Source organism: Rhinatrema bivittatum, chromosome 16 (genome assembly GCF_901001135.1).
Source record: "Rhinatrema bivittatum chromosome 16, aRhiBiv1.1, whole genome shotgun sequence".
Taxonomy (NCBI): domain Eukaryota; kingdom Metazoa; phylum Chordata; class Amphibia; order Gymnophiona; family Rhinatrematidae; genus Rhinatrema; species Rhinatrema bivittatum.
In genome coordinates this window covers 4,033,382-4,043,356 of record NC_042630.1, presented here as the reverse complement: position 1 = coordinate 4,043,356, position 9,975 = coordinate 4,033,382, and the positions used below count along the sequence as shown (strand labels likewise).

Sequence of the window (9,975 nt, the reverse complement as noted above, 5' to 3'; positions counted from 1 at the left end):
GGGAGAGACCTTCCTCAATCCTAACCCTATTTTTCCTCCCCTTCTCCTCCCCTAACTAGTATTTTTTTTGGGGGGGGGGGGTCATACTTACTGCTCCTTGGAGCAGAAATCATCTCCGCACGCCGGCCTGGCTGCCAGCGCATTCTTCCCCAGGACATTGTGTAATGGCGCTGTCCTGGCCCGCCCTCCATCCCACCCCGCCCCCTGGCCTGCCCCTTTCTTCAGGCCCAGCAGTTCAGCTGTATCAGGGGGGGCCCTTTAGAATATGCAAGCAGCACACAGGGCCCAGCCACACACATAACTCCTAACTTTTATGCACGCAGGGCTTTTAAAATTGGCCTGTTTGTCCGTAAGCTCTAAGGGGTACATTTTCAAAAACAGCGCACGCGCGAACAAAAGTATGCTGGATTTTATAAGATACGCACGTAGCCGCGCGTATCTTATAAAATCCGGGGTCAGCGCACGCAAGGGGTGCACATTTGTGAGCCCGCACGCTACCTACCTGTTCCCTCCGAGGCCGCTCCGAAATCGGAGCGGCCTCGGAGGGAACTTTCCTTCCGCCTCCCCTCACCTTCCCCTCTCTTCCCCTACCTAACCCACCCCCCTGGCCCTATATAAATCCACCCCCTACCTTGTCGGCAGATTTACACCTGCCAGAGGCAGGCGTAAATCTGTGGGCACCAGCGGGCTGCTGGCGCGCCATCACCTGACCCGGGGGCTGGTCCGGAGGCCTCGACCACGCCCCCGGGCCAGCATCACACCCCCAACACACCTCCCGCCCCGCCCCGAAATTCGCGCCGCCCACCTGACACACCCCGGACACGCCCCCTTTGCAAAGCCCCGGGACTTACGCACGTCCCGGCGCTTGCAGGGGCCTTTTAAGAGGGTTACGCGCATAACTTATGCGCGTAACCCTCTTAAAATCCAGCCCTAAGTGATGTACAAAATAACATACATAATAATCAACAAATAAAAATATAAATTATCAAACTGCATAAAATAGTACAACAATCAAGCTCAACAAGGACCATCTCCTAACGGACATACATCCAGATAAATGTTTGCTTAATTAGGAAGGCCTATAAGACTGTAATTAGATTTTTAAACACTCCATAAGGCTCTAAAATACCAGAATAGTATGCCATAGAATAGGAGAAGCTACCAAAAGTACACAGACTCTTAACACTTAAACACTTGCTTAAACAGGAAAACCATTAGAGCGGGTTTCCATAAACTGGGGGCAGCTACCGAAAAAGCAGAGTCTCTTGCAGATGACAGTCTTGCTGTTCTTATTGAAATCACCTTAAGAAGTACCCGCTCCCGAGATCTAAGATTCCTGGTTGGTTGGTAAATATACATAAGAATGAATTTATCCAGGGAAATGAAGAAGTACGAAACAATTTGTGGGTCATAGGTAGTATCTTTGAATGAACTCTATAAGGGACTGGAAGACACTGAAGATGGAAAGTCGGCGTAATGTGATCAGTACATTTAGCTCCACTAATTAAATGTGCTGTAGAATCGAGAAGACGTTGAAGAGGTTTTAGAGTCAACTGAGGAAGTCCAAGGTGTATGGCATTGCAGTAATAAATAAACAGGTAACACTGATGTCTGAACCACTAACTTGAAATTGGTTCAAGAAGGTTTTTCAGGCCATGTAAAACCCTTAATTTGAAGAAGACATTTTTGGTTACAGTCTTAATATGAGTATTTCATCCATCGGTCGCAGATGGCTGTGCCCTCTCTGCCTTACCTCTTTTCTACCTCTCTCCTCTCCTCTGGGAAAGATGGCTGCCTCCGCTGCTGTTTGCCAACCTCTCCGGTGTCCCTGGACTGGCATGGGTGATTGCCTTCGCCATGTTTTCTCCTGAGGCCTCCTAGGGTGTGCGCGCTACCCACTCCTTTGAATGCATCATGGCGGGAACCTCTGGGGCGGCCCCCACCACATGACGTCAATACCTCCGGGTACTTAGCCTCCACTCACCAACATTGCTACGAGATAGCAAGGATTACAATCCAGCTAATTCTGACCACTTCTAAGCTGCCTGCTTGGAATATCTCCTACTACCCTCCGGGGTAATTTGCTGATTCCTAGAAGCTCTGGGTACCCGCTCCTTGGGGGCCCTTCTGCTTCTATCCACCCTCCGGGGTTTGCCTTGTTCTAACTACCCAGGACACCCGCTTCTCGGGGGTCTTCTCTGCTCTTTCTCCAGGGACCCTGCTGGAAGGGCTTAGGTACTCGCTCCTCAAGGGCCCACTCTCTCTCTTGGGTATCCTGCACCACGGACTTCAGCGTGCCCCCCACCTTACAGTTTATAAAATACTAGCATGAATCTCCATGGGCCACTTACAAGCAGAAGTGCTGCAGCACAGTCTGACAGGTGGGTTTACTGTGTGCTCGTAAGAACATTGCACAGGGTGGGCTGTCCCGTTCCCAGTCCTTATGAATACAGCTGCATTTCCCTATATTGCCTTCCACTTTTCTTATTTTATTGATGCTTGCTTATGCTTTTCTTTGTGCATTTTTCTTCAATATGACACAGTAATGAAGTAACAACAGACGAAGACCAATTGACTTGCCCAGTCACACTGCTAAGGGTAGGGCCAAGCTGCACAGGTACTGCGCTTTGCCATGGGCTGTGGATAACTTAGACCCGTTATTCTTGTTGATCCAAAAGAAACATAAAGTCTAAGGAAATATATGAACCGAAGTTAACATGAATCTCTGCTGTGTGATTTCTCCTCAGGGATCCTTTCTCAGAGGGCCCGGCAGGGAGGATAAATATTTCTGAGAGCTGAGGATTTCCAAATCAGTCTCATCCCATATCCTAAAGGTAAGGACTCTAAGCATAGCATTAATTACTGGTGTCTGCCTCGCATGTACCTACAGTGCTGAGCACAAGAGAAAGACGGTAAAGAGAACATACAAGTTATATCAGGATGCAGCAAATGCAGGAAAACAGGTGTAGGAAGAGGTTGCGACCTGATAAACTTCCTTACTCTTCCTGATATTGCTCCAGGCTGATCAAAGCTTGTACGAAATTCCTGATGGAAGCCTCTCTCCCCCTGCACTCCCAATTACCAGAGCTGCAGGAGATGGGGCAGAGTGTGGATTTGATGCTGGAGGGGACGACCTCCTTACTGATCTCGCAGGAACGTTATTAGTGCCTCTGACCTCACAGTCAGATAGAGACGGTGGGTTAAGGGTGATTCAGAAGGGTCAGAAACTCTTGCTTTAGGGTCCAAATGTCTCTAGCTGTCCAGATGCTGATAAAGTCACCTTCAAAAAACATCTCAAAGATTGGTAAAACACAGACCTCCTCTCGCTAAAACCTTGTTGACTCCTCACCATTAAGCATGTCTATCTATATTGCAGTAGTTTTGTTTTTAAGAATAGATTCTAACATTTTACCCATCGCCGACATCAGGCTCACCAATCTATAGTTTCCCAGATCACTCCTGCAACCCTTTTAAAAACTGGCATTACATTCAGTGTTCAGGTATTGCGAGTGTTTTAAATAACAGATTACAGGTTACTAGCAACAGGTTTGCAGTTTCTTGTTTGAGTTCTTTCAGTTCTGTGGGGTCAATACCATTCATGCCTGGTGATTTGTTACTCTTGAGTTTGTCAGTTTTATCTATTACATGTTACATTACCACAGAAATTTGCTTTAGTTGCTTACACTCATCATTTATTTATTTATTTATTTATTTATTTAAAATCTTTTCTATACCATCATTAAGTTAATTCACCATCATCAGCAGCAAGAATATTTTTGCTGTGAGTATTTAGATTGATAAGGATTATTGGGGAAGAGTCAACCTGATTTGAGAAAAGCTGAGTCTTGCCTTACAAATCTTAGAAAAGAGAAATTCTAAGAAGGTCATGCGGTCAAGCTCTGGTGCAAGTTCAAGGATTCAACATTGGATGCCACTGGTCAATATTAGTGACAAACAGTAAGTTCTATTGCACAATTGGACGTATTAATTCATCAGGAGGGTCAATGTGATTGGTCCAGGGCCGGTGCAAGGGGATTTGGCGCCCTAGGCGAGCCTTCTTCCTTGCGCCCCCCCCCCCCGGTCTCGGCCCCGACTCCTACCTCATTCTCAATCACGCCCGCTGACTGGGGTTTTCTGGGTCGCGAGCAGATTGGGCACTGCTTGCGGCCCGCCAAATCTCCACTCCTCTTTGCCACCACTTGCGGCCCCATATGGCTCGCACCCAGTGGCGCACCAAGGGTCTCCGCGCCCAGGGGCCAATGCATTTGTGTGCCACAGAAAATCAGTGGCATCTCTAGACAGAAGAATTTGTTTTGGGTGGGGGGGAGCCAAAATGACATTTCTTCATCACACCCCACCTCTATAGCATGGATCCTGCTTTAAAATTGGTTATAAAAAAAAGTGTTGTTAAAAAAAGTCCAAAGGGTCCTCTGCATTATTTTAAAAAGCTGGCCAGTTTCACACTTCTAGTAAAACTACTATAAAATTATTTGATAGCCTCATTCAACTAATTCTATATGATTATGAGAATGAAGTCTGGAATATATAGGAAGGGACAGAATGTCAATACAAATCCTGCACCTCCAGTTCTGTATCTCTGTGCATCCACTGAAATTCCCCCAAACAATGGAGCTTGGATGTTTCCCTTACAGCTCATCATACTAAAAGATATTTTCAAATTCTGGTGTCACCTCACAGTAACAGCAGCACAAACACCTTCCACTGCCAGACACATTGTGAACTAACATAAAGCACCGCAAAAGAGACACCCAAAATCTATACTGCAATCCCATCATAACATAACAGTAATAACACCAAGGACAAACAACAATAACCCTACCTGTGAAAAAGCAAGGGTAAATATTACACTGGGTCCTAGAATACCAATACACCACCTACTGAGGAAACAAAACAAACCCATTGCTATAGATCCCTATACAGACACTACATGCTAGCAGAATCTCTCATCGTGGTCACACACACAGAGCAGAGACAGACCCTCACCAAATACAGAATACAAAATAAAGGAGCACAAATTAGACAAAAACTGGAATGGAAACCCCAAGAAGCCAGACTCTGTGTATTAATAATGGAAAAACAGAACCACCATTCCTCATAAAACAAATAAAATCAAGAAACAAAGCATCAGTTATAATAGTAAAACCATACTAATAAAATATTTTAAAACTACTGATAAATAGAATTTCTATTAATTAAAATCATATACATTTTTTACAATTTCCCAAACACCAATAAAATATTTCAAAACAGTACATATATCAAATAACACACAATAATTAAAATTAATAAGGATTTTAAAAAGCCCCTGCTGTCCATACATGGGAGCTCTTGATTTCCAGTCACCCTGATATTGTCGAGGATTAGGAGGTTATCCTCTCTCTCTCACACATACTCACATGTCCATTCTCTCTCACACATACACTGTCACATACATACACATTCATGCTCTTATACCCAACCATAACCTCTCGCTCTCACAGACACTGACACACTCAGGCTCTAAGGCACTCTCTCCCCCTCCACACACACCCCCACACAAACTCTTACTCCCCTGGATTTTCTCATACACACTCATGCTCTCACTCTCACTGGCTCCCTCACATACACACACACACACTCCCAGGCAAGCTCCCACTCGTTCTCACACACACACACACACAGGCAAGCTCCTAGTCATTCTCACACTGAACCCCAGGCAGGCTCCCATTCATTTTCACACCACTCCCTCCCCCCCCCAGGCATGCACACATTCATTCTCACACACACAGACCCCCAGGCAGGCACCAATTTATTCTCACACACACCCATACACCACAAACAGGCAGGCACCTATTCTCACACATACAAACCCCAGGAAGACACCCATACATTCTCATTCACAGACACACCCTCAGGCAGGCACCCATGCATTCACACACATACACCCCCAGGCAGACTCCCATTCATACACATGCACACACTAAAGGCAGAGACCCCCTCTCTTTCTTTTGCCAGCAACCTCAGAGCCTCTCTCATTCTTCTGCTGCCACTGTCACTGCCGCTGTATGGCTATTGCGGAGGTGCTGATTGCTGCTATTGGCACTGAAGCCCATTCTGCTGCCTCCTCTGTGCAGGCCCCATGGGCTTCCAGTTCCTCTATGCTGATCTCGTACATTGTGAGATCCGCATAGAGAAAGTGCTACTCTTGCACATTCCCAAAGATTACATGTTCCAATCAGTAAAAAGTAATTTATTTCTTTTTACATTTGCTGTCTGATCTTAGTTTTCTAATCGGTTGGTCACAGGCTTTTTTTTTTCCACCTTCCCTTTCTTATTTTTTTGCCAATTCCTTTTATAACATATTTTTTTCTCTCCATCTGTCTGCTTCCCTCAAACACACGGTCAGGTTCTCATTCTCACATGCTTTCTCTCTCTCACATACACAGGCACTCATTCTCACATGCTGTCCCTCATACAATCATTTATACACAGTCTCTCTCTTGCACATGCTGTCTAACTCTCACTCCCACATGCTGTCTTGCTCAAGCACAGGTTCTCACTGTCACATGCTCTCTCTCATACAATCATTCCTACACACAGGCTCTCACTGTCACATGCTGACTCACACACACAGGCTCTCTCTCACTCCCACATGCTGTCCTGCTCAAGCACAGGCTCTCACTGTCACATGCTCTCTCTCATACAATCATTCCTACACACGGGCTCTCACTGTCACATGCTGACTCACACACACACACAGGCTCTCTCTCACTCCCACATGCTGTCTTGCTCAAGCACAGGCTCTCACTACCACATGCTGTCTCTCACACACACAAAGGCTCTCCCATGCTGTCTCTGCAAACATTCAGGTCTTCACTCCCACACACACACAGTCTCTCAACTCATCTCATACAGGCACACATACACACTGTACAAACCCTCAGCCTTCTCTCTCACCTCTGCGCCTCCTCTTCACGGGCCACTGCAGGATGGGCTCTGCAGCGGCCCCGGTCTTCTCGAGCCGCGCTGATCCTCTTCTGAACGTGGCAGATGCTCCTCCTCCTTCCGGCACGCGGCTGATGCTCCTCCTCTTTCCTGCCCGCGCGGCTCCGGCAACATTTTTCTTCCGGGGCCGCGCGGGCAGGAAGGAGGAGAAGTTCCTGCATTGGCTGATGCTCCTCCTCCTCCTTCCTGCCCGCGCGGCTCCGGCAACATTTTTCTTCCGGGGCCGCGCGGGCAGGAAGGAGGAGAAGTTCCTGCATTGGCTGATGCTCCTCCTCCTTCCTCCTCCTGCCCGCGCGGCTCCGGCAACATTTTTCTTCCGGGGCCGCGCGGGCAGGAAGGAGGAGGAGCACCAGCATGTTTAGACGCGACTGTACCACGGCCCTGCGATCTTCTTGCTGTGTGTATCTGCCATTGGGATGACGTCCACCGGCGGCCATTGGCCGTCAGCGGCTCGGCGCCCCCTAATGCTCAGCGCCCTAGGCGATCGCCTAGTTCGCCTAGTGCTTCCGCCGGCCCTGGATTGGTCCTAGGATGATGAGTCTATTTGGAAGACTTCTTATGATCCATTTAATTCAATAAAAAAAAATTGCATCAAATAATTCCACAACTCTGGGTTGTGTAAAGAAGGTTGAACTTCATGTCCCAAAGTGTTTATTAAGTGAACTAATTAATTACACTGGGGAACAATTTTTAACATAATTCCTGTTGAGTTTGATTTTTCAGCTGTTTTAGACTTAAATAGGCGTGCTGATTTCAAAACTGCAGTTAGTTTTCTTTTATCATGTCAAGTTTTTTCTCTACAGCCTATCTTAGGCCTGGATTTATCAAATGCAATTTGTTAAGCTTTGCCAACTGAAGGAGACTGTTTTATTGTATTTCATTTTGGCATTTCCTAGCCTGTCCTTTGAAAAGATACAAGCCGGTGTGGTTGACGGTCCACAGATTCGGCAGCTCATTAAAGATGAACATTTCATTGGGACAATGTCAGAACTCCAAAAGAATGCTTGGTTGTCATTCAAAACCCTTGTTAAGGACTTTCTTGGAAATACACAAGCACAGAATTACACCGAAATTGTCCAGAAACTCTTGGAGAGTTTCAAAATGCTTTGTTGCAATCTGAGCATGAAGGTACATTTTCTGCATAGTCATCTTGCTGACTTCCCGAAAACCTTGGTGCAGTCAGTGATGAGCAAGGTGAACGATTCCACCAAGATTTGAAGGTCATGGAGGCAAGGTATCAGGGTCGATGGGATGTACATATGATGGCTGACTATTGTTGGAGCATCAGGCGCGATTGCCCACAGATTGAACACTGCTGGAAAAGTTTAAGCATAAATTTTTACCTTAATATGTATGTTTGGTAGCAGAACTTTACTACTTGTACACAATTTGACTTACAGTAACAATATAGTCTTTTTATGAATAAAATAACTCTAAATAAACAGTATATTCAGGTAATTTTTTCTTTTATTTCCTTTGTATGTACATTTTGTATGATTTTTGGGACAAAGGAAGGGTATCCTGTACCTTAAAAAGTTGACATGATAGAGAAAAACTGGGGTCATTTTTGGATTCAGTTGTCAAAAGTTAGTCAAAAGCAAGTGTCAGATCTAACTCAATGAAAATTGTGTTCCCCAGTGTTATCTAACAAATATATTATGTGGATCTTCGTGGGCAATATGGTACTTACTTACCTACAGCAACTGTGTTCATAGTCTGAGCTCTGTGTCTCATTTCTTCTCTTCATTCTTTCCATCTCTTCTCATCCCAGAATCCAATGGAAGAGGAAAATCTCACCACAGTGACAGAATTCATCATTTTGGGGTTTACTGAATTCCCAGAGCTACAAATCCCCCTTTTCCTTCTGTTCTTACTGATTTACCTGATCATCCTGATGGGGAACCTCACTATTATAGCCCTGACGTGCCTGGACCCTCGCCTGCACACCCCCATGTACTTTTTCCTCTGTAACTTGTCCTTCCTCGATATCTCTTATACCTCGATAACCCTCCCCAAGCTGCTGGATATCTCCATAAGGAAAGGTCAGAGTATTTCTGCAGCTGGGTGTTTTACACAGGCATATTTTTTCATATTTTCAGTATGTGAAGAATGTCTTCTTCTTACAGTCATGGCTTATGACCGCTACGTCGCTGTATGTCACCCCCTGCGCTATGCTGTGATCATGAATAAGAGACTCTGTGTGCTGATGGCCACAGGGACCTGGATCTTTGCATTTCTGGAACCAGTGGCACACACTGTCATTTTTTCTCACTTCTCATACTGTGGGTCCAATGAGATTAACCATTTCTTCTGTGACATCTCAGCACTGCTAAACCTCTCCTGCACCAGCACACCACCACCATTGATCTTGTGACTTACATTTTGGGTGAGTCTGTAATGCTGCCCTGCTTTATTGCAACTCTGACATCTTATATCTACATCATCTCCGCCATCCTGAGGATCCGTTCCAAGGAGGGGAGACGCAAAGCCTTCTCCACCTGCTCCTCCCACCTCACAGTCGTTATTCTCTTCTATGTAACTCTGACTTGTTTGTATATGAGACCAGCGTCCATGCAGTCTCTGGATCTAAACAAGCTCATTGCTCTGCTGTATAATGTTTTAATCCCTCTAATTAACCCCATCATTTACAGCCTGAAAAATAAAGAGGTAAAAGAAGCTATGAGGAATCTTTTTAACAGGTTGCAATTTCCTAACTCTCAGAAGAACATTTTTCAAATTAGCAAGGATAAATCTATGCAACCAAGCAAAAGATAAATTGGAATGTTTGCTATACCTCCTTGGATTGAGTTTTCAAAGGATTTCTGTTGCATATAAACATGGCTGTTCTGCTGAGCCTTCCCCGCTATTAGCCAACAACAGCCTGACTTAGAATTGTTCCAGAAATTATGTAAATAAATAATAAATGCTAAATCACGCTTACAAGTTCATGAGGACGGCTCCTTGCCTCCC

General features: G+C 45.5%; 1 pseudogene; it reads left to right on the top strand.

The window, feature by feature from the left end:
• The first annotated feature begins 8,782 nt into the window (after positions 1–8,782).
• Positions 8,783–9,780, top strand: LOC115078426 (annotated as a pseudogene).
• Positions 9,781–9,975: the final 195 nt, after the last annotated feature.